General features: G+C 46.8%; 1 pseudogene; it reads right to left on the reverse strand.

Moving 5' to 3' along the window:
• Window positions 1–858: 858 nt before the first annotated feature.
• LOC101559643 lies at window positions 859–5,558 on the reverse strand (annotated as a pseudogene).
• Window positions 5,559–26,055: the final 20,497 nt, after the last annotated feature.

Consider the following 26,055-nt stretch of genomic DNA (forward strand, 5'->3'; position numbering starts at 1 on the left):
GCACTGTAGAAATCCAATAATGGAGTAACCCAGCCAGTATGACTAGTTGAAGATCAATCTGATTTGATTTCTCATGTGGCAAAGAGAAGAAAAACCTCATGTACGAGAACATACAGTCATTCCTTTCCCCACCTTCTGAGGAAGGTTTTTGTCTCAGTGGCTCAGATCTGTTGGCTTTGGATCCATTTGGTGAGCTAATCAGAAAAATAGGTAGAAAAGAGTTAGGAGAACATACAGAGGTAACTTGGTCTACACAGGGAAGGGAGTGGGGCCACTACAGAAGGGAAAAAAAGGCAAAACAAAATCCAGGAATCAAAAAGGGATCGCAACAGAGGGAGAAGCTGGGGCTAGTCAGAGAAAGTGGCCAAAGCTAGACATTTTTAAAGACAGGAGAGAACTTTAATAACTGAAGTGAGTGGTGGGATTTGGAAGAAGAGAAAACAAAGGGATTCATAGCAAGTTCTCAAAAGCCGCCTCTGAATCTCTGCCTGGATGCCAGGGAAGCCATAATAAATATTTTCATCACTCACAACGACTTGGGAATGGTGTTTATTTTCTCTTGGATACAACCTGATGAGGTGCTAGGCATCAAGGAATGACAGACACTCCGATTTATTTGGACATGTTCTCTACTTGAACCTTTATAGCGTAGCTCACCCTCTGGGTACTATGCCTGACCACAAAATATAAAGTAACAAGTGTAGGGAGTGTGTGGAGGAGTCTAAAGATATGTAAAGGTGACCAGAATATACAGTGGGCTGAGTGGTGACAAGGACATGCCAGAGGTGGTCCTGGGCAGAAGCCAGAGGCCTCAAGTGCAAGCACCTTCTTAACCATGCTTCCCGGACACATTTTCTGTCACCTGTCAATCAGCTGAGCTGGCTGAGCCAGGCGACTGCTCTCCAGCTCATTCTTCAGGCCTTCCACTCTCAAGCGTGTTGCCATAGAATGGCCCACTGGTAAGATGAGGGGCCGGCTGCTGGGCACATGCCGAGTGACATTCCTGCACTGGGACCCAGAAGCACAGAGCTCCAGGGTCAGCGGTGGTGTCAGCTGCACCCAGACCTGCTCGGCCTCAGTTTCCCCACCTGAGAAACAGCAGTCTTCTTGGAAGAGAAACATTAGTGATCTCTTTCACCTCTGCTATACAATGATACCTTTCCAGGTACTCATTCCTTACTGTGGCTGCCACTTTGTCCTGCGGGGGGAGGGGGGCTGGCTCGGGTTCCCCACCCGGATGCTTATTCTCTTAACACCATATCCCTCCCAGTCAGCCCCACCTGAGACAGGGCAAAGACAAGGGATCTGGCACTCCAGCAGCTGAGCTGCCCGCTGCTAAGCTGTGGGGAGAAACAGGGCATATGATTAGTGGGCCTGGCACTGGGGGAAACATGCTCTGCTGCACCACCGGCGCGCGCGCGCACACACACACACACACACACACACACAGAATGAGACAGCAGAGCTGTCCCTGGAGCTCAGACAGCTTGCATAGCAGGAAGAGGCAGCTTTGTTTTTTTTCCAGACACTTCTCAGAGCCACTGAAACAGCAACTTGATAAATATAGGAAGATGACGCATCAGCTGACAGCAGCTGGCATGCGTGAGCGTGCGTGCACAGACAAGCCTGAAGCCGCCGTGTGCCACGTGCCTCACAACCTCCAGGAACTGACACTCAGGCTCCCAGAGCCAGAAAATCCGAGCAGAATGATGTATCGGAGAAGTCCAGCAGGAAGGTGCTATGAGGCCGCGAGCTCGGTCAAACCCTGGGCTCCTTGAGCATGCTGGGAGGTCGCTCTCTGGCCGGCCCTGGCTATATATAGCTCTGCTCTCTCCGGTGCATACGAGATCTTTCTGAATGAAATACCAGAAACCCTCTCAGGCTCTGTGAAAGCAGCCGCTAAGTGGCATTTGAAGGTCCTAGAAAACGGGTGGGGGAAACAGAGCAGGTGTTTTGTTCCTTGTAAAAGGCAAACGCTGATTTGGAAGGTTTCGAGGTAGGGAACGTGGGCCAAACTCCGCGCTGCCAGTTTTTAATTACCAGCACAATTAGCAGCCTGGCTTAACAACAAGTCTATTTTGTCAAGCTCTGTTTAAGAATCAGTGAATTGTAGCGAAAGCACCGAATAGATGGGTAGCGCAATCATCATAGCCCGGTCTTCTGTACAGCCCTGGACATAGCAGCCCTCACCACCAGCACACACCCAGCGTCATCTCTGGCAAGACTAAAGTGGCACAAGGAGAGGAATTCTATCTCAGTGAAGCCAGTTGTCCTGTGGCTGAACTAGCCATGGTAGGGGATCTATGTTAAGTCACTGCAATATACATCAATATTAACTTCTCAGGATACAGCAACACGGAATCCCCTTGTCCTCTTATCCTATCCCTCATGATGCATTCTTTGGATAATTTTGAACTATTTGTGGTAAAGGCATATATCTTGGTTACTTTTTTCTCATTGCTGAGACAAAATACCCAACACCTAAAATTAAGAAAGGAAAGGTTTAGCTCCCAGCTTGTGAAGATTTCAGTCCATACTTGGCTGGCTCCAAGGCAGAGCAGCACATGGCACAAGGCAACAGGTCATGGTGGGGAAGACAGCAAAAGTAATAGAACAAAAGAGGAGTGCAGAGAGAAAACCTCTTTCCCTCTCTTACTTTGTATGCAGATTACCTGTCTCAAGGCAGGTGTAGCGCTCACACCCATACTCCCAGCATTGGACCATGAAGTAATCACAAGGTCTAGAAGTCCGCCACATGACTGCAGGAGGCCTTGAGGGCACATCTAAACACAAACCGCAACAGCGTACAGCCTCCAAAGTTTTTTAAGTGACATCTTCTTGAGAACAAGATTTCTGGGGCAAGCCAGTATCCCAGACTGTTCATCACACCCGGGACAGAGTGATAAAATTTGTGCATGATTGAGTATCAATCTGGTCAGACCCATGAGACAAGCAGATCACAAATATTCTTCCAGGGTAATCAAGATCTTTAGGAAGGAACAGGGAGCTTCACAAGGAAAATGAAACCTCAGATGCTACTGCACACAGTAGAAACCGCAGCCATAGGCTTGGATTAGTTCCAGCTCAGCTTTCACTGAGGAAGCTGCTCTTTCAGGCCTGGGGCTAGTCAGGTGCTAGCGGATTCTTCCCCAGGGCAAACCTGGGGGTGATTTTGGAGGAGCTCTCTCCTCCTCGCCTTGAGGGAGATGCCAGCACGTGCCCACCTACCCAACCTTTCTGACTTCAGTGGTGCCCGCTCAGCCCAAGGATCTGCGGCATACCGTGTCAGTTCCAGAGTCACTGGCTTAGTCCACTGTGGCTTCTCTAACAAAATACCCTTTTTACTCTCTTCTTTTCCAGGTACACGTGTGTAGCACGTACTGATTACACTCATCGTGGGGAGTTGGTCCATGGACGCAACACACAACTCCCCTTTTTCTTCCTCTTCTCTCTCCCATCCCCTGCTCTTCCAACTCCTGGTGACTTCCCGTCTACAAACACTCTATTTCCACTTTTTCTTCAATTCTTTGTTTTTCTATCTTCTCTCTCTCCCTTCCAACTTGAGAAAAAACTCCCTACTTCCTATTAACAGTCTTTGCTCATTATTCATATTTGGATTTCACATATAAGAGAAAGTGTTTACTATTAACCCTTGGGTGTCTGATCTTTTTCACTTAACATTATGATTTCAAGATGCCTCCCTTTATCTAAAATGCCTCAAGTGTATCTTTCTTTATGACAGAGTAGTACTCTATCATGTAAATTAAAGTACCATATTTTCTTTATCCATCCATTTGCTGATGGGTATATAGGTTGTTTTCAAGATTTTTGTTTTGAAGAAGTTAAGAGACTTTATTCTAATAGCTATAATTACAGTGCTTGTAGAAATGAAAACTGAAAATAAGTATACAAAATGGTTGATTACTAATTGTGTATTGAAAGCAGTAAGTGGTTCCACAACACCAACTAACCAGTTCTGAAGTTTCCCAAAGTAAATTTAACAGCTCCACCTTCTTCAGTGTTTATCAAAATACAAAAGAAAAAAGTAGAGATCATCTTTTCTGATGGCAAATCGGACCCTTGCAGGCTGAGGGAGGAAGCTACGTCACACATGGAGGTGGGGGTGCTCCAGGACTGTGGTCTGGAGTGGAACAACTGACCCAGCTTGCACGCCCTCCTGCGGGTGAGACCCAGACTTTGACAGAGGCAAGTCCCGAGTAGGCTCTGGAACAGGCTGCCACTCCAGCTGCATGCTGGCCGAGGGGCAGGTGGGCCCTGTGCCCCTTATAGCTCTCCCTGCTACCTCCAGGTGACCGTGTGAGCATGTGTACAAGCACAATGCTGTAGAACATGGGTGACCCAAAGCAGGCAGGCCACAGGGTCTCAACTGTGACCATGCAGTGGAAGGCATTTGTTCATCACATCTCTGGAGTTCCCAGAGGAACAGCTGAGCTGATAATCAGGCCGAACTGCACTAGGAATAGTCTCCCTGCTGTGTGTTCAAGTGTTTCCCTCACCTGGTAATTTTTAGCTGTTTTTAAAAGTGCACTGAATTTGGGTTATACACCAACTACCAAGTGGATTCTAACACAAATCTTCAGCACAGCGGCTCCTGGAGGCCAGGTGCCCGGCACCCAAATCCCTTTTCAGTACTAATAGTGAGGTGATTTTTTTTCTTTACAATAAAAGAATTGAGTAACATTATATAGGAGTAACAGAAACTGCTTCAGTGGAAACAGAAACTATTTATATTAAATAAAAACCTGGCTGCAGGCTGCGCCTGCACATGTACAGCACGTCGCATGCACACTGTGACCAACCCATGGAGACAGCTTCTGGCACTCAGGACCACAAAGCAAAAACATTTGCCACATGAGAGAAAAATGGAGGGTGGAGGAGGAAGAAGTGAGGGGGAGGGGGTTCTGGTTCACTATCTGGTGCAGGAGCTGATTGGAGAGCCAGTCCAGTCCTTCATAGAGCACGGCCCCATAGATGGCCTGAATGTACCAGTTCCTGCGGCGTAGAGAGGGCAGCCCCAGCTCGTCTGTGATTTCAGTTGCATTGATGGCATGGGGAGGTCCTGCTTGTTGGCAAACACGAGGAGGACGGCGTCCCTGAGCTCATCCACAGCCAGCATACTCATGAGCTCCTCATGGGCTTAGTTCACACACTCTGTCATTGCTGTCCCCACGAAAAGATCCAGCCTTAGGTGTTGTGGAGTAGTGGCACCACAGTGGTCGAATCTTTCCTGACCTCTCACATCCCACACGGTGAAGCTGATGTTCTTGTATTTAACACTCTCCACATTGAAACCTATCATAGGAGTGGTGGTCACAATTTCACCAAGCTTCACTTTGTAAAGAATCATCATCTTTCCGGCAGCATCCAAGCCCATTGTGAGAATGAGAATTTCTTTTTTCTTTTCTTTTCTTTTCTTTTTTTTTTTTTTTTTTGCCATAAAGGCCCTTGAAGAGTTTGCAAAGATATTCCCCATGCTTGTGGATGGTGGAACTGACACTGGCCAGAGATCTCAGCGGTAGCTGCTCGGAGCCAGGCATTGGTTTCGCTCCCACAGGATGGTGGTGCTCTGTTTCCAAGATTTAGCTATGATAAATTATGCTGGTATACACATGGGTGTGATGTGCCACTGTAATATGATGAGGGTACCTCTTTTGGGAAGATACCTAGGAGAGGAATAGTTGGGTCAATGGAAATTCTAGGTTTAGTTTTTAAAGGAATCTTTACATTAACTTCCAGAGTAGTTTCACTACTTTACACCTCCACCAACAGTGTAGAAGGGTTCCTTTTTCCCTGCAGCCTCACTACCATTTTTCTAGCAAAACATCTCTGGGTAGTATATAAGCTTCAGAAGTGTATTGCTCACAGTTCTTATGCGAAGTCCAAGATTTAGTCACCAGCAGATTCAGAGTCTGGTGAAGGCTTCCTTTCTGCCTCATAGATGCCCTTTCTGCTGTGTGTCCCCATGGCACAAGGGATGAACCATGTGTGGGCTTAACCCCCCCAGGATGGGGAAGCCCTCCTGATCCAAGTACCTTCCAAGGCCTTGCTTCTTAATACCACTGTGCTGGGGGTGAAGTTTCAACCACTCAGCTGTGTGTGAATGAAAACCTTCAGACCATAGCAGTTACTAAGGGTTGCCCCAAGGATTGCCTCACCTGACGTCTGTTTCTCCAACCACAAGTCTGTTTCCTGGAGGCAAGCCCTGATTTTCTTTGAGAGTCATCTGCAGATACTGTATGAAGGAATGTCAGTCATTCCCAATCCTGACTCTGCACATGCCTATAAACTCTGCTTCCATGGGGCCCTTTCTAACTGGCTTCAGTGAGTTCAGGTTAAAGAGAAGCCCTACTGGGGATTACAGTGCAGGGGAGACATTGGGCTATCCCACTCTTCTCTCTGTTTTGGGTGATGCCTCTGACAGTGTTCCAGTCTCCCCACGGCTTCACCATGGCTCCAGGTTCTCTGTGTCATCCAGGCTCATCTCTTTGGCATCTGCAACTCCATCTGTTGCTAATCTCTGACTCACCTTCTCCTGTTGCCTCTCCAACCTATTTGTAGCTGGCTCCTCCATTCATTTCCTGTATGGACCTCTGACTTTAGCTCTGTTCTTTTCTTTTCTTCTTTTCTTTTTGTGGTTTTTTTGAAACAGGGTCTTACCAAGTAGTTCATGCTGGTCTTGAACTCACCATGTAGCCCCCACTGGCCTCGAACTCATAAGCCTCCTGACTCCACCTCCGAAGTGCCAGGATCACAGGCTTGCGCCCCCATGCCCACCTGGCTTTGGGCTCTGTTTCCTGGTCTTGATTGTGATCTATGCAGAGGGTCAGCATAAGGCAGACTATAAGTGTACTTCAGGATTTTTTTCCCCTACAAGATCCACAGTATCATTGAAGGTGTGGAAGCTCAAAGGAAAGAGAACAGGTGACTTTCCCTAGGTCTTCTCTAGCCTATGAAAAGCTCTACTGCCCCTGGCATTGCTGAAAAGGCTGTGGTGAAGCAGCCCTTTTCATCACGTTGGCTTGTTGCTCTCTGGCTTTGCTCCATGAATCTCTGCCCCAGCTGACATCTGTTTGCTCGGGCCCATGAATCATGAACTCCCAACTGCAGGCTTCTGCACGCCCAGGAGCAGCGTCTCCCTGCTCACTTCTCTCTCCATGCAACTCTTCTGCTTTGCTTAAAACCAGTCACCTGAGAACCGTGATGGCAAGCTATTGACGCAGTCTGGGGTCTGATGCTCTTGTGCTCTTTTGTTTCTTTTGTGTTCTCGCTTTTTCTGGACATCTTACAGTCTACATTATATGTACTTCCCTCTATGAGCAAAAAGATTGCAAAGTCTGCACAGAAATGCGACCACAGATCCTATTTCCTTTGCTGCTTGTTGCGACACTCTCCCCCATCTCTCCAGCCCCCAGCAATTATAGCAGCTAGAACTGCTCCAGTATGTTCAGCAAATATTGGTATGCTGCCCAAACAAACCCCCTGAGCTACAACAATGAGGCTTCTCCCCGCCAGGACAGCATGCTTTCTAGGGAAGCACTGCTGCTCCGAAACCCTCAGACAGAACATCCCCCATGTGGAATGCAATCTTCTCCAGGCACGAGGTTTGCTCAGTCATTCTTGTTATTTCTTCCTGGGCCTCATGCATTTAATCTCCATCTGCAATGCTGTTGTTTTTACCTCCAGCACAAACCTCCTGAAGGGGAGGCTTGCAGATGGCACCTGGGGCAGAGACGAGCTCATGCCTGGAGAGATCAATTATTTATGGTGAATGGTGCCCTAATGGATTGTGTGATCAATAATGCTTAGAATAGCACAGCAGTGGACAAATCACACAAGAGCTAGAACACATGTCTACAGCATTCTGAGAGGACAGGATCCACCAGACAGCAAGAGAAAATGGGGTGCTTGGGATGCCAATCTCAGGACACTTCTGATAAGGCGGAAAGTATAACATTGTCTTTTTCTTTGTTTTAATTTAAAGGAATAAACCAGTTTTTGTATTGGTGAGTGCTGCTCCAAAACACCCCCAACATTGCCCACTGACAGAAGATCAACCTCACTGGCAGTCTCCCATGTTTCTGAGCTTTCCCCACAGCTCTGCAGAGGAATAGCTGCAGGTGTCCTGTGTGCTGTTGGAAGGGCTGCCTGCAGGTAATGAAGACGTTGGTATCTGTTGCTTAGAGTGTTAATTGCTTGACTCTAGTGTTTAGCTCCAGTTCCTAGGCAACATCCAGTATCTCAACAGGCCTCTTTGTGCAGATGTATGACTCCAAGTTTAAACTTTCTCAGGATTCTGCTCCTTTTGTCTGCCACAAAGCTCCACTGGGGGATGTTTTGCTAGACTTTCAAACTCAAGAAGTCCAGAGCCAGATCTCTACATTTCTTCCCTGCCGCCTACCTGCTACCTGATGCTCCTCTCCTCACTGCAGAAAAATAATTCAACTTTTCCTCTGGATCTACTGTATCCTATCACAAGCATCATGTGTTTGTCCATGCCCAATGCTATCCTTTCTCCTGTCAAGTTAGTGGCCAAATGTCATGCCTCCCCTGACGTGTCCCCTCACCGAAACATGGTACTTAGGTTTCTCATGGCACTCGTCCTGTTCCAATTGTTAATGCATGAGCCCCTTAGGGCACAGACCATGTCTTAATCATCTGTGAGTGTCCCCAAAAGGCTAGTGCAGCACCACAGCTGACTTTCAATTACAGTTTGCTGAATAAGTGTCACATGACCGAATCTACATGCAGACGATGGAGGTGATACGAGCATTGCTTATCTTCATTGTCACTGAGCACCGTGAAGGGTGTAACAGAAGTAAATGCTTGAGTAGGATTTTGTCTCTTCTGGGGAATTCTAGGTGAACTGTCCCCTAAACTGGCTTGCTTGATTGAGCTTCTCCTTGTATTGTTTCCAGAGCTCTAGTGGAACTGAGGCCCTCAGACACATTCTGTGGTAAGGAGAAAGGAAGCCAGGCTCTTCTAGGCTGGTTTGGGTGTGAAGAAGCCAGGTCAGATGGTCCCAAGGCTCTAGGAGGCAGTGGAATAAGACAGATCAGGATCTCCATGACTGGCTTTGAAAAGTACTGACTGTCACCTTAGTGAGAAATTCTGTAATAACTTGCGACAGTCACCTAGCAAAATTGCTTGCAAGGTGGCTGAGTTTAGGGCTGTATCTCCATACACTCGTGCAGGTTTTCTCTCATCTTGCTGAGTTGACGGGGTTGCTTGACAGACCAGGAGTAGGAGACAAAGAAAGACATTGCTTTCAGATAAAATTTATACAAGTGCCTAGGCAGGGGCAGGGCTATTGCTGCTATTCCAGATGCACTCTTGGGTGTCACCCAGATAACGTCTGTCTACAGAGTGTCCAAAGGAAGCTGTTCTTAGGCCCTCGAAGAGGGGCAGAAGTAGACTCGTAGGCAGTTCCCTAGTGAAGGCTTCCATACCCACAGCACACTCAGTTCCAACATTCGTGGCAAAATTTCTTGGTGTTGCTAGCTCAATTGTTGTTGCAGTGAGAACTTTAATTTTGTATTTTCTCACTTGGGTGCAATTAAGTTTTCAAACATAAAATTGAGCTAATGTCATCATTGAACATTTCACTCACTTTTTTTTCTTATAAAGGAAACCACCCTTGAATATATTTGGCTGTGTGATTGCACAGTCAAATAAGGATACATTTAAATATTCGACTGGGTAACTGCATCTACAATCTACTTTCATTACTGGCTTTCAACACTATACAGGGAGTGAAACACCCACCTTGATAATATTCTCTATATTCACTTCGGTCTCTCATGGATGACATAAGCACTACTTAGCTGACTTATTTCCTTCCTAATCTTAGCAAATCACCTGATTATCACTGAGGATGATATTCATACTAGAGATACTGTTCAGGATGACTTCAACACTGGAAATAGTATCTGGCTTATTTTTAGTACATTTTGCTGAAGGATATTATGTACAAGAAGGGAATGAAAGCCTGAGACAATTCTAGACATCCTTCCTGTGTTCAGTGCTCATGTCAAAAATTAAATCTATCATTCCTTCAATTTTCCCCAATTATTTTCCGAAGACAAGAATTTGAAAGCATCATATATTCAAAATTTTGTTTTGGAACACAGGCTTTACTTTTCTGGCTTGTTTGTTTGTTTGTTTGTTTCTTGTGGCTGGCTTAGCTCACCCTGGGGGCAGGGCTGGTGTAGCGTGTGGTGCCAGGGATCAAACCGTGGTCCCTGTGCGCTTGCCTAAGCTTGCCGAAGCTTGTCCAAGCAGGCACTTCAGACTACTGAGTTACCTCACCAGCCCCCCACTCTACTTTTCTGTATAATTTATCCCTTTATGCACTGTAGGTCTTCAGCAGTAAATCATTGTTGATGACACAAAGGAAAAAATGACATGACAAGGATCCCCTTGACCTCCTGTGGTTAGAAGACGCAATGACCTTGTCTCATGGTTTTGTTATCTAACAAAACAGCTGATCCCAACCATTACTTGAGAAGATGCATGTTTTGAGTGCTTTTAGCAATTAGGCTTCCTTTTAAAAACATAAATCCTCAGAAAAAATGATGTCAATTCCATGGCAGAGAGACAATGGATGGGAAGAGGTGTACATTGAGTATATCAAAGTCCAACAGCAACCTGTTTTTAACTTCACAATTGAAAGCCTGAATCTCACTTAAGTTTTCTCAACTGGGTGAGGATCTTGTCAGTATTTTCAGGACTCAACCCACTCAGGCAGAAATGGTTGATGAGGACTCTCGAGACCGTGGTGTGAGTTTCTCTTGAGTCAGCATTTAGCACAATCACTATCTCTGAGGTAGAAGCTACCATTTACAGTGTGGTGGATAAAAGGGCAATGGGCCTATGTGTAGCAGCGAAGGGTCTGTTGGATTCAACATTTGTAGAGTCTATCAGTATAGAAGTGTCAGAGGGAAGAGACTCAAATTTCATACACTCCATTCCCCTTGACTCCACAGAGATGAATTGAAGGTAGATTTTCTTTTTAGCTAAAAGCCCCTAGGAAGGAAAATTCAATGCCTTCCAATGCCTTAGTGCTTTGGAACTTACTAGAAGTCAAAATGAAAGAACAAAAGTTTTTTCCATACTACACTCTTCACCATTCATCTTCTTTGTCCAGAACTTTAGCTTGCAGTCATCCAGAAACCTGGGCTCCTTCTCCATCCTATCTGAAATTCTCACGCTGGGGCAACACTGCCTTCCTTCTGGCCCAGGACCTGCCTACCTGTACAATATCCTGTAAGCTGGGATCGTCATAGCAACGCTATCTGCTGTCCTGGCTTTCCCAGGTGTGTGCAAAGTAAAGGACATCACCCCAAAGCAGCCAACTCCTCAGGCGTCACACAGCAATGAGCGTCACCACTGTGAAGAGGCATCAGTCCTCTGTCTGAGGAGAAGGCTCAATCTGCAGGAAGGCTGCCTTGCATCTGTATACATGATGTATTTTAAGACAGGAAATGAAGAATATTTCATCTGAAAATACCAGGTTAATCCATTTCCCTAAAACCACTTAGACATTTAAGAGCAGAAGCAGAATTCCCACTAGCACTGTTGACATTTTCTGCTGCAGATGGTTCCCTTTCAATCAGCAAAGTGAGTGCTTTGGAGAGTCTGCGCTTGGCTGGAACAGTACAAGAGAGACAGAAAGACCTTCAGCCAGAACCCTCCTGGCACGGCAGCCGCCACCACGGCTCCGTGGGCTCCAGCACCTTCCCTGTCCCACATCCCCAGCACAGCCACCTGGGGTTCAATCCCAAGCGTCCTGAGCCCCAGCCTCACCCGCAGGAGGCTGGCGTTCATCAGGGCTGATTATTCCTGTGTTGTGCTGGGTGCTGAAGCTCCTGGAACACACACCCGATTCTGACCATTGCTCGTGCTGTTTGAGAAAGACTCAGCTGGTCCTTCTCTCAAGAAAGGCAGACAGAGGGTTCAGGGGAGAAAGAGGAAGACCAAGACACTCTGCAACTCTGGCTCCCTACGGAGGGTGGGCTAATTCTGGCTTTTTATTGGGAGGCTGAGCACCACGAGCTTTATCAGTTAGAGGAATTTTCTCACATGTGGCCAGAAGCTACCGCATACTCACCACACACTGTTGCCTTTGTCTCCTGTTCCAGCTCTTGTCAATTAGATGGACCAATTGACAGAGTTTGGGCTAGAAAAATAGAGAAGAAATGAGGTTTCTTGCCCTTAGGCAAGGCCTTTACGACCTCTTAGGTGACCCAGCATGCTCTCTTACTGTCAGCTGCTGTAGTGGGCTGGTGCGTGACCCTGGGAGCCCTGAGCTAAAGGTCCCTGATGAGTGTAGGGCAGACAGGACTGTGAGGGAAGTGTAAAATAACCACCCTTGGGGATGGAGGTGTAGCTCATGGCTACAGTATTTACTCAGCAGGCCTAAGACTGGGTTTAATCCTTAGCAGTGAAAAGATAGACTTTAAAAACCCTTGTGTTGAGGCACAGAGACTTTGGGGTTGTCATCGCAACAGGAAACCTTACTTACTCAGACTAATACAACCATTTCCTTCCACACTAGTCCCTAGACAGTGCATCTGTACTGTAAAATTTTTGACTATTAGAACTTCTGCTTAGGCAGAGTGCAACGGCCAGGATTCCATCCCTGGCATGCTGTGCCAGCCCCACCGCCTGGGGCACACTGAGACAGTCACTGAGACTAGGTGTGATGGCACATGCCTGTAATCAGAGCACTTTGGAGGCTGAACACAGGAAGATCACTATGAGTACGATCTGTGTAGTGAGACCCTGTGACCCTGTACTAAATACATGAAAAAAAAAAAAGAAAGAAAGAAAGGCTTATAGTTTTCAAAAAAGGCAAATGACCTTCCAAGCCTAAAGAAGGTGTACAAATCCTCTGGCTGTCTAAGATTCATCTGTATCCAGTAGTGCTCAAAGTAAGTAAGTTCTGGGGTAAACCTTTGATGTTTCTGTTTTAATTGCAGATTTTTGCTATAGTAATATTTGTTGATACAGACTACTACCAGTACTGTGCTAGATTCTAACGTTAAGAACTTCGCACTGGTAGCTAAAGAGTATTAATTTCTTTAAAAGTCAAATTTAAATTTACTTCCTTTCTTAATGAAGCTGAATGTCTTCTGAGCTTGTACTTGGCCTCACATTTCCCTGAGTGGCTTCTGTGGGCAGGAATATGCCTTACTATATTTTATATCCTTTTCAATGGCCAAAGCAGTGTTTGACAGTTTGTTGGATATTTTATAATAAAAGTAATCCCTGTCAACCTTTGTTCTTGCATCCCAGGATTATCCTCTGTACTGTTCAGTTTCCCATTTCTGAGATAATGCCTGATAATTCTTGACATCCAGATAATACTTAATGTCCACAATTTAAAGGAAGGGAACTTTATTCTGGCTCATAGTTGCAGACGCTTCAGTCCATGGTCAGCTGGATAAAGGCAGAAAAGGCATGGCAGAAGGGCATGATGGAGCACAAAGCTGTCCCCCTCCAGGGGGCCTGGAGGCAGAGTGCTTCAGTGCTAGAGAGGAGAGGGCCAGGGACCAGTATCCCTGGGGACTATACAGACACAACCAGAAATCTGCTTTACTAATGTCCTAGAAGTCTCTTAATCTAGTCAAGTTGATGATCAGGTTTCACTACCATATCCTTCTGTTTAGTCACTTTGCACTTTGGGCCACCAGAAAAATCTGACACTTCAGATAGTAAAGAAAAGAAGAATAACTGGCCACAAGGAGCAAAAGAACAGGAAGGATGCCTTCAAAAGCCGACAGACTGGTGTGTTGCTGAAAAGTGTTCCTGAGCCCCCTTTCAGGTGTTGGAGTTGGGAAGAAAGACAGACACCCTACCCTTCTGTCCACCTCAGCTGGTTCGGTGTGCAGGATCTGCTGGGGCCCAGGAAACAGCGTGATCCCACCAAACAGTGGTCGCCTTGGGCACTGCCATCACACAGGGAACTGGCATATGTCATTGGCTAAAGAGGTAGGAGAGGCTTTGGGATAGTCTCTCAGACATTCCTGAAGGCCACAATGGTGTCGCAGAAACAAATAACACTTTTCTACCCAAGAGGCTCCTGGATGAAGCCGAAAGAGAGCTGTATGTGAGGAATTTGTGGTCAGAAGCAGGATGACTCAGCAGCCACCTGAGAAACCAATAACTGATGACCAGATGGCAAGGTGGACACCTCCAGGGAGGCCAGCACGGATGGCAAATGAGCCTGAGGACCAGATGTCCCTTCCTGGTACCTGGCACTGCCTAAGTCACTAAAATGTAGATGCAAGCCCAGGGAAAGGGGTGGAGGCCAGAAGCCAAATTAATTAGATTAAATTTCTACAACCCAAGCAAGAAAAAAAAAAAAAAAAAAAAAAAAAAAAAAAAAGGGCAGGCTAAAAAAGAAAGAAAAAAGGGAAAACAAAGAGCTATATTTCTGATACACCGGAATTTGGACAATGAAATCGATGCCTGTGGCACGTGATCCAAGAAATCAGGGATTCTATGAAGCTCGGAGAAAAGGCAAGGAGGGTGTTAGAACTGATTTCTGGCACAATGAAAAAAGCTTCCCTCCTCTGCTTCCTTCCTCACCTTTCTGCTGGGTTGTGAATTCTCACCATCATCAAGGGGATTGCTTTTCTTTGATAGAAGATTTTCCTCTTATAGTACACATGTGACTGAGGGACATTAACCCCCTTAGTCACCTACTGCATGGTCTGGACTGGCTTATCCAGTATTTTTCTGACAGCAGAGGGCAAGCAAGGAATATCCCTATAGAGGAGAAGGAAGAAGAAAGGATATGGTAGGGAGAGGGGACTTGGGAGGGCGGGGAAGAATGAATGAATCCAATGACAAAATAACATGATGAATGAATGAATGAATGAATGAATGAATGAATGAATGAATGAATGAGAAAACAGTACTGATGAATATGGATTCTGCCTACCTAGTAATTTTGAGAACCGGGGGTCATAAGGACAGAAGTCACCCTGCCTCGTTAGACACAACCTGCTTTTCCTGAAGTGACTGTCCTTTATAGGAAGTTGCAACTCATCGCTCCATGCTAGATGAGCAGCAGACACAGCGACAGTGTGTGGTGGCCAGACCCCTCCCGTCTCTAGCACATTCCCTCTGTGCATTGCACAGCCCTGAATCCATTAGCCCCAACGGTACACCCGCAAGGCAGGTGCCTATTAAACCAATTAAGCGCTGATAAACACTATTGCAGGGTAGGGACAGTTCTCCTAACAGGAAGAAAAGACGATTCCAAAATGTCCCAGGGATTGGGAAGTAATGGCTTCCCCTTGAGGAGTTAAAGCAGCCTTCTGTGCGGTGAGGCTTCGGTAGAGAAGGAGCATATAAAGCAGGTGCTCGCTGTGACAGGAATCTGAAAAGTTAAGCCAGGGGAGAAACGGTAAATAAAAAACGAGTGTAAGGCTTAAATCCCACAGCAAGGGTGGTGACAGGAAGACCGTCACGTGCAGCCTCAGGAAGATGCTATTAAGAAGGGTAAAAACAATGCCCCGCACTTTGTGCACAAGCCTAGTGAATTACTGGGGGTTTCTTCCCCCTGTCGTGACCTTGTGATATTGAGAAGCCTCCCTCCAGATAATCAGCGTTGACATCAGCTACAAGCTCAGATCAATAGACGATCCGGGGGCTGTGGAGAAGCTGTGTTCTCCGAGGCAGGAGAAGCAGCACGTGGACCTCGTCCGCCATCCACACTGTGTCCCTGCCTTAGAAGCAGAGTAGGATGCAGGATGGGTCAGCGTCCTCCAGTGGCATCTGCCAGGGAGACGATCCCTCCGCACTTAAGGAGTGAGTCAGTCTGCAGGTTATTTTCCACTAACCCAGGCACATGGCCATTCATTAAATCTGGAAATAAATCATGTACAGGGCCCCAGGGGAACTGTATTTGTTTTTCATGGTTCTAATTCAGCACATCCAGCTAGAAAAGACAGCCTCTCCACCCTTACCAGTTCTGAGAAAATAAATTGCTTATTTTCAGGCTTTCTGCCTTAAGAGATTGCCCATGGTTGATTTGGGATTTCCGAACAGCATTTCTCAAAAAGAATATGCTCATTAAATCCATTTTGAACTTGATCCTTGCGAATATTGATGCCAGCAGGGGGTGTGAACACCTCCCTGTGATGCACCTGTCACAATCCGAGGCTGATTCACACCTAGGTGTGCGGAACAGCCCTGCAAGAATGGGCCCACAGTGTGCAACAGTGCATCCCCAGCAGCGAGTCTGAAATCTCCACTCATGCAAGAACCACCCAGGGAACTTGTCAAGATGCATCTTCCTAGGTCTCAGTCCCAAGATACTGATAACATCGGTCCCAACGACCCAGGAATCTGCATTGGCCCCAGCTCCTTGGGTGACACTCAAGGGGGTACACAACCTGGCCGGCTCCACCCTGACCATCACCCACCTGAGAAAGCGAACCTTGGTGGGCTTCCACCCCAGGGGTGGTTTTATGTGGCAGATGTCTTCGCTCAGGATAGTGATTCAGTGATTTCTTGCTCTCCTGGTCTGGACCACCATAGTTGCTTTCTTTTGGAGTACTCGACCCCCTACCTAGCAACTAAAGATAACCAATATAAGATCCTACAACCCCACCCAATGTGAACCAAGAGGGGAGGGATCCCCATGATTATACTATAAGCCTTCTCTTTAAGAAGGAAGGAAATGTACTACTAAAATCTTCCAATTATCTGCACTAATGAAGAAAGCCATGGCACAGATAATCCAATTATTTTTTACTTTGAAATTAATTGCATGGTTCCTTGACAGAAGATGGGGCTCCTTACAGCTCTTTGTTTTTCCTGGTGTGTGGCTATTTCCTGAACCATATGCTGGCTGGTTGCATGGGGAGGTAGAAGTAAGTATATGGGATGACCGGGGAGAGTTGGTGGAGGATTTTTTGTCAAATTTATTGTGATAACTACACAGTGTGTAAGGCCTCCAGTCACAAGCAGTAGACATTTAGACACATCAAGTTGAACAACAAATAGTTGTGGGAGCCAGAATGTGGGCTAGTAGCTATTTTAGCTATGTCCAAATTAAAAAAAAAAAAAGGTAAGCAAATGTGGTGCCAAAATTGATATCTATGAAAGATTCACATATCTACATGATGGTGATATAGACATGGCAGGTCATGGGGACTGGGTAGTGTAGCTTGTGGGATCCCTTCTGACCTTGACATTCCATGAAACTACAATGTGAGTCTAGTGGCCAGATGTGGATTTAGAGATGAGGATAATCCTTAATAATAGGCCTCTAGCCCAAGTCTCACTGTGTTGCGCACGCTGGCCTCAGACTCCTGGACTCAAGAGATCATCCTGCCTCAGCCTCCATGGTAGCCAAGATTGTGGGAGGGTTTCACTGTATCAGCACCTTGAAGTCTTTGAGCAGAATTCAGCCAATTCATGTGTATTCTCCAGGGCCAAGTCTTCTCCTAGCCATGGGATGGCTCTTTAGATAGAGAGTTACAGTCATGTACACAGGAGACTTATGCTTAGGCACTTGCTAAAGCTGTGCAGCATCTTAAATCAGGAATCAGTTTTCACATGGGTGACAGCACTACCAAAAGAAGTTAACTGAGACTCATGGTGAAGAATGCTCCCCTCTCAGTCCTTTTGCTTGATGCTGGTACTTCCTTGCTATCCCCATACATCCCTGTCCATAGTTGATGTGACCTTCAGACCTTCACTGGATTGAGAAGCTCCTAACAGAGTAGTAAAGCATGTGGCTGGGCATGTGGCTGGGTCATGGAAGAGTGACCTTGGGTACTGTAGGCGGCCCCTGCCTCTACGCCCCTCTGGCATTGTTCCCTTGCTCTGCTTCCTGACCACCATGAACTAAGCAGCATTGCTCTGCCAGCCCTTTCACCATGATGTCTCTGCTTTGGGGCCAGTGACCCATGTTCTAAATCTCCTGAAACCATGAGCCACGTTAAACCTTTCCTCCTTCAAGATTTGGATAGTGTATCTCACCCACATGAAAACTACCTAATACAGCTGGAGAGATTCCCTTGGAGGTTGGAATGAAATGGACATTCCAAGGGGCGACTTGAGTGATACATCTGGAATACAGGCCTGAGGTAGCCACCCTCAGCATCACACTATGCTCTGGAAGTCATAGGGGTACAACTTCTGCTGTGGGGGAGTTAGCCCCTGCTTACAGATGTCTCTCTACTCTTTTTAAGTACTTTGGACCCTGTGGATAATCTTTCTCTTCTCAGTTTAAAGAGGTAGACAACACTAAACAGAGGAAGTCTATTAAGGGGTTGGTTTCTAGGGGTGCTCAGTGCTATAGTGGGAGTCTGGTTTGTCCCCACCAAGCTCAGGTCAAAATTTAAATCTCACTCAGCTATATTAAGAAAGCAAAAATTTAATTTGACCATGATGGCTAGGGCTGAAGCCTTTAGTAATTGATTATGGTGGAAGCCATCAGCATGGAGACCCCAATGGTTGAATCCTAGTAGCTTTATAAGAAGAAAGAGAAAAACGAGAAACACATGTGTACCTGCACAGTCTTTCTCACTGTGTGATGCTGCATGGCCTCAGGCCTCTACAGTAAGAGGATGGTCACCACACTGTCACCCTGTGACCTAGAGCCCCCTGGGCCAAAGCCAGTCTTGTCTTGATACCTTAGTTGTTTGTGGTATGGTGTTATCAGCAACAAGAAACTGACTAATATACTCACCAGAACCTCTCTGACACCCTCATAAGAAGATCCCCCTTTCTGAAGAGCTTCGGGGGGCCAGCTCTGCTTTCCTCCTAGTGGCCGTCTCCATTAGTTCTCTAAGTAGGGTTGTTCTGTCACTGTGGGCTCACCACTCAGACTCATTTTGTGACAGTCTGACACGGAAGCTGAGTGGACTGACAGCTGCAGACTGTGGCCTATTCAGGTCCACTCTGGCTTTCTGGGCTGCTCCCAGCCAAAGACAGAGAACAGTGAGGGTTGGGCCAGTCTGTTTCTACCCCATAGAATTTTCTAGTAAACAACTCAGCCCAGGGCCTTCTGAGTGGCCTGAAGAATTACACTGTGGGCCACTGTGTAATTCTTCCTACCCAGTCCTTCCTTCCAGTTCTTTTATAGGTGTCAGCCCATCTGCACAAAACCACCTGCATGGAAAGCACCTGAGGGGCTCATGGGAGGGCAGATTCCTGGGTCCCTGCCACAGAACTATTTTGCCAGCATCTGCAGGAACAGGGCCAGAGGAATACACATTTTAATAAGTTCCTTAGATGATTCTCTTGCAAAGCAAAAGTTCAAATTCTGTCTATTACTCCTGCTCCTCTTTTATTCTTCACAAACATATATTCCAATAAATATCCTGCACAGTCAATCCTGTTTCAGTGTCCACTGTTCTGAAGACACAAGATACCCCAGGAGCAGTCTGAGAAAACTGGCGGTCGCATGGAGCTTACCTACTGGGGTACCACAGCCTGGCTGATGAGGAGGGCCCCAGCCCGAATGGCAGCAGCATATGGAGGTTTCCAGGCATCAGGTGGCAGCCCAACTGCCAAAGCTTTCATGTGTGGCACCTGGAAAAACATTCTGTTGGGGGAGAATTCCCTTGCCTGGGCGATGATTCAGACATTAGAAAGATGGAGGGAGAACGTGGCCCACAAGGACCATGGAGTTGCTGGTTGCTACTGAGTTGGACAGGTGTCTGATGAGGAGTAACGAGGAGCTAAGAGCAGTAAGCACACAGACAAAAGCTGCATGTGGGCGCCGGGCAACTCGTTCATGGTTTATGGAGCGGCTCTCCCTCTAGTAGTAGGAGAGCCGGCGCAGCTGAGAAGCTATCAGATTCTTGACTCAGAACTTGATAGCTAAGCTTGCAAAACCTCAGCCAAGTCAACTTGATGGCCTTGGACTTAATTAGAAAAACATGAAGTCCTAAATGTGGGGTGTTCCCAAGAATTTTCCTTCTTTGAACTTTCCTGAGTGCTCAGAGTGCACAGAGTGAGAGCCAGCATTTTTCAAATTCAGAGGAGCACTCAGCAAGGGAACAGGGGCCTCCCCCAGGAGCAGTCCCAACTTTAGTCTAACTGCCAGGTCAAGAAGATTAAATTTCAGCACACTCTAGTCAGGGATTTGTTGAGTTTGATAAGGAAAGAAAGCAATTATATCCCGAAGGAGCTGTGAGAATTAGCTAGCACGAAGCAGCTAGAGGCAGGAGAGTGCTCCTGGAATTAGACCTGAGCATGCTTGATCGAGGTGGTTTTACATAATCCTGGACATGAAACAGATGGCTGGGCAGTGAGGGTGCTGTCTATACCTACAGTCAGAAGAAAGCAAGGGGAGGAGCAAGAGTCAGGGGATTGTCCCGGCAAGCAATATTTCCTTACACTCTGTACACCTAATGATTTATCACCATTCCCTTATATCCTATAGACCTCAGAAGATTTTCAGATTTCATGGATTAAAAATGATTTCCGGATCTGGATCTACACCATGACAACTCCACAGGAAACAGACATCATGATGGATCTTCCAGTCCTCTTCCTAAGAGACCTCATACACTAGGGGACAGAAGTACCCGATATTTTGAAGATTATTGGATACAAGTGTGGAAATCTAAAGTGTTCTCATAGAGTTGGGGCTCACAGGCCCAGGGAATTAAGAAGATCCTGGCTGACATCTGGCCGGCAGCACATCTGCTGGCCATCCATGGGAAGACTCCACAGTTGCTATAATCCCCACACTCGATGATTGGCCTATTGTGTGTGAGCTACTGCAGTAGGGAAGCTGAATGGAAGAATGAAGTTGTTACCACTTCCACCCCATCCCTCGCTTAAAAAGTAAATAATACCATATTCCAAGGATCAAGGTGTATGGCACTAAAGACTTAAAGGAGATAGGTGAAGTTGTCCCAACTTACCTTGGTTACTTGACCAGTTTTACCCCTGAATAATAAGGTAGATCCTTAAATATGACTGCTGTCTACTAAAGACTTAGCCTAACTGTATTTCTGACCTAAACCGTGGTGTGTGATGTCATTTCATTGTCAGGACAGACTATACACCTCAGATATATGGTACATGGCCATTGATTTGGTGACTAAAAAACCATTATTCATTTCCAATCTGTTTCTTCTTGGTCTTTAAAAGAAATCACCTACCTTTTGCTCTAATACAGTGACAGGAGATCTTGTCCCTCTGGATGTTTTGCAGGTCCTCACATGGATCCAGTGTGATGGTGATAGTGTGGAGGTGGGGCACGATGAGCAAGAGGTTACCACACCAGTGGCCTTGGGAAGACATGTGTGCTCCACAGAGAGAGATCTGTGAAGAATTAGAAAGCTGCCATGACAATGGTGTCTTTGGGGGTCAAAGATATCCTCCCTGGAATATCAGACCAGTGTCTTGCGTATAAGTCAGTTATAGTTTTACCACTGGGACCAAATGCCTGAGAAAAACAACCTCAAACTTAAAGGAGGAGGAACTGATCTAGGCTCACAGTTCCAAGGTGTCAGGCCACAGTCAGCTGATGGGGTAACTTCAAGGCCTATGGCAAGGCAGAAGCAGCACCGGTAGGCAGATGTAGTGGAAGAAACCTGTTCCTGTCGCAGCACCCAGGAAGCTAAGAGGGTGAGAAACCTCAAGAAGAAGGGTCTGGGGACAAGATATAGTCCCCAAGTTCATGCTCCCATGACCCACTGCTTCAACTGAACCCCGCCTCCATGTCCATCACCTGATAGTGCCATCAAATTATGATCTCCTCGATAGGTCAGTCTACTGATGAAGTTAGAGCCCTCGTGATCCAATCATCTTCCCAAAGCCCATCAGCAACCAAATCTTCCACACAGTGAGCCTTTTGGGGGCACAGTTTGGATCTCAACCGTAACATCTTTCATTTCCTATTGTAAAGGAAACCCCACATGATAGACCTCTTCGTCTTTTCTGAACACAGTACACGTCATACCCTACAATTTTGCTTCAGCCCAAGCCTGGGTAACACTGTGCCTTTTTGCTGGATGCTGAGCAGAGCCAGGCTGTGGCACAAGCTCCTTGCTATATGATCCAGCAGATCTTACAGGCTTGGGGATGTCAATGGTAGAAGACAGAGCATGGAGACGGGAGCAGGTCCTCATGAATAAGCAACACCTGGGAAGTGGAGCAAGGCTGTGCATCCACAGCAGAATCACATGCATTTTGAACAAGCTCCTGCCTTTCTAATGCACATGTTTTTGGTGAAATTCTCAACCCTAGGCATCACGTGACCACGTATCCAGATTGTTCGGTGTGATCGGTGCTCTGCTGGAATTGTCACTTCGTGAAGTTAAACAGGCTCAGCAATAGTCTATTTTAAGATGGAAATGAGAGACCAGAGGCATGAGGAAGTTGCACAAACAGGAAGCACAGAATTTTTCCTTCTCACACATCAAAGTCCCACCAGCACTGTTCTGCAGCTATCACCTCTCGCCATAGATGTGCCCCGTAGAACCACGCGGGTAAGAAGACAAAAGAGAGCCCAGGCTTGGCTGATGAACTACCAAAGATTTTGCCCTGCTAGTAAGTTAGAAGGTTAGCTTGCTGCTCTTGTATAGATGTTGGCAGAAGCTACAAGGTCAGAGACAAAGACCTTATTACTCAGCGCACTCACGGAGCCAAAGTATCAGCAGTTTTTGTACCAGTTCCCTGAGCTCAGTTCCTATCAGACAATCAAAGAATGCTGGGAGACGCCTGCATATGCAGTGGGTTGTATTACAGGAGAGAAACCTGGGCTTTAAGAACCTAAACATAATAGGTAGCAAGCCTGCCTGCTCTTTCCTCTGGAGAGAAACTCTGTCTCCATCAATCAAACCATTCACCACACAGATACCCTGAAGAAGGTGGGCCAGAGCAAAGGCAGTCAGTGCCTCCCCCGTCACATGCTCAGAAATGATTGGGACTCGCACTCAATAGGGGTGCAAGCTGAAAATGAGGGGCAACTGCATCACAGTGCTGCACAGGAGGTGACCTTGAAATACAGTAGAGAAGAGACAATTTCCCAATGAGGAGTGCAGTGAGCAGTGTCCCCGAGCGAGAATATGTAAGGATGGCTTGGCTGCCTGCAAGCCTGGGAGCAAAAGAACTGGAGGATTAGCAATGAGAAGTCCTGGCATCCAGGCATGGAGCTGGACATGAGGGATCAAGTGCCAATGTTGCAGCCCACTGCAGTACCCCTTAGAAGCCTTATTGCCGAAGAGAGACTGAAGAGGGACCAAGAGTCAGGATGACTCAGCCAGTTAACCTTGGCCAGTTTTTGCTTCCAGCTCTCTAAGAGCTGGCATCATGGACATATGAATGAAATGGCCCAGTGATGCGGGCTTCCACTTAACAAGGCTGATCCTGCTGCATTTTGATGCCCAAACTGTTGGGAACAAAAAGCAACAGTGAGCTCCTAGTGTGATGTGTCTGCACAGTGGCACAGTGCACTATTTGGTGCTAAACTGCCTACACTAGGCTGGTCACACGCAGTATCTGTACAAATACGTGGTGTGTGCTATGGAGGATACACATGATGTGTTCTTGTGTGATTAGTGTATGTCTACATATTTGTTGTGTGTGGTATGTGTATGTATAGGTGGTATATTTATGCTATTGGGCAGTATATGTGGTATGTTGTAAGAGTGTGTGTGACTTGTGTGTGCATACATGTCTGTGCTATGTGAAGGGGTATGCGCATGAGGGTGATATGTAGCATGTTTACGCATGGTATGTATGTGAGGTGTGTTTGTATGCACATGTGTGATACATGGTCTGACTGTGTGCATAATCTGTGCGGTGTGCATGTGATGTGATATATGCAGAGTGTGTGTGTGTGTGTGTGTGTGTGTGTGCGTGTCACCATCCAGCTGACCAGAACTAGTACATAAGCCCTGCACCTCATATCTCCGCCTTCTCTCCTTTCCTCCCCGAGTGCCTCTTCACTCAGCAAGACCCTGAAAGGACCCTTGCTGGCAAGAAGCCCTTTCCCCGGGAGCTTGAAGGCTGCACGACTCCCAGGTGTCCTTGACAGCCAGCCTCAGTGCCCCACTTCCTGGGCACATCACACCTCCCAGTGCTGAGCCTGCAGCTAACCAACCGTGAGATTGGCAGTCATGTGCACATGCTTAAGCTGCCCGTGTGCACATGAGAAGCAGGGTGGGCACTGGCCACACATGCTGCCCAATCTAGGCCCCAAACAGCTCTGTGTCACAAGCAAGCAGGCTGCCTCATTAGAGGGAAATGCAGCCTGTAATCCCATGTTACGGTGTCTTTTGGCTCTGTTTTGTCTTTGCAGACACCAGAGCTCATCTGTTGGAAGCTGCGTATGGCTCATTAAAAGGACAGAGTTTGTAAGGGACCACAGCAGGGCTCCCAGGCCAGACGCCACTATTCTGTTCTTCCTTCTTTCCCATGGCCTTTAAAATGTTTTCCTTTCTTGGACTGGAAGTGTAGCTCAGGGAAAGAGTACCTGGGTGGTATGTGTGAAACCCTGGGTTCAAGCTCCAGCACTGCAACAACAAAAAAGGAAAAAAAAAGATAACAAATTTCCTCTCTTAGCTTAACTGTCTCTCATTTGCCCTGTGATAACTACAGACCTGCAAGACCTCAAGTGCATTCTGTGTCAGGCAACAGCACATGGGATCTCTGATCTTCACAACAACCCAACAAGGCAAGCATTCTAAGCTCATGGTGCTGAGAACGAAACAGTCTGGGAGGTTAAAAGGCCTGGCAGCTTGGAGGAAGGCGATGGGCAGCTCTATCTCTTCCTTCTGTGCCCCTTGCACATGGGGTCACCCACATTATATCTATTGCTCGGTGCTGTCTTGATTCAGTAAGAAGGGGAAGAAGTTTATTTCCTACCTAGCCTTTATTACCAGGCAAATGTTGCATTCTCATTTAAATACCTCTAAAATTCTGAGTCCTATTTGTATGTTATTTCTCATGGCATCTGTCTCAGTTAACTCTTTTCTTGTTGCTGGGACAAACATCTGACACCCAAAATTAAGGGAGGAAAGGTTTATTTAACCCACAGTCACTGGAGGCTTCAGAACACACTCAGCTGGCTCCAAGGCGGAGAGGCACATGGCAGAGGGCAGCAGTTCATGGTGGCAGCAAAGAGCAAGAGCAAAATGGAGGAACAGTGGCAACAATGGCTATAGAGAGCAAATCTGTCTCCCTTAAATTGCATCCAGACTATATGCTCCAGGCTGGGTGTAGTACTCACACCCATAATCCCAGTAATTCCAAAACCCATAATCCCAGTGGATCATGAATTAATCTCAAACTCTAGAAGTCCCTGTCCCATGACTGCATGAGGCTTTGGGGAAACAGCTAGACACAAAACATAACAGCATCTACAGAAGCCAAAAGACAAAAATTAAATTCTAGAGCCACCTAGTGAGTGCTTCCATCTTTCACCACCCCAACCCAGAATAAGGTGATGAAGAGCCCCTCTGCAAGCCCTGTCATCAGGCTGAGTCCTCAAACAACTGGCCCCTCGGTGACCACTGGCCCACTATAGCAGCCCACCGTGCCCACATCTAATAGTAGGTGCTGTTTGTTTATTTCAGCCCAGCTTGATCATTGGGGATTTTCAAGGACCTGCTTGTGACAGAGGTGTGCCCTGCCACAGTTTTGCACACATTGTCTGAATTGCCTCCACTCTCCTTTGGCTCCTCAGGAAAAGCCTGTTGCTGATTGCAAGGATGCGTGCTTGTCAGGGAGCCATGGGACAGAGTGCGGCCTGAAGGCCATGACCACAGCACTGCAGCAAGCGCTGCGGGACTCCAGCGTCCCTGGCACCACATGGAAACTCTGAGGTGTGGCAGTTCCCTCGATTCTCTCAGCCTCAGTTTCCTCCTCTGTTGTTGTGAGGAAAGTGATGCCTGCAGAGCTCCCAACACGCTGTCTGCTGCTGCATGCTGCCTATTATCATCAAAGTCTTCAAATGGAAGGAATAGCGGACTGTGAAATTTGCATGATTGTACTCGTACAGCCATTAATGATGCATGCATTTAGTTTTCTACTCAGAAAGAACATAGATTT

Source organism: Octodon degus, unplaced genomic scaffold, assembly GCF_000260255.1.
Source record: "Octodon degus isolate 3935 unplaced genomic scaffold, OctDeg1.0 scaffold00180, whole genome shotgun sequence".
NCBI classification, from domain to species: domain Eukaryota; kingdom Metazoa; phylum Chordata; class Mammalia; order Rodentia; family Octodontidae; genus Octodon; species Octodon degus.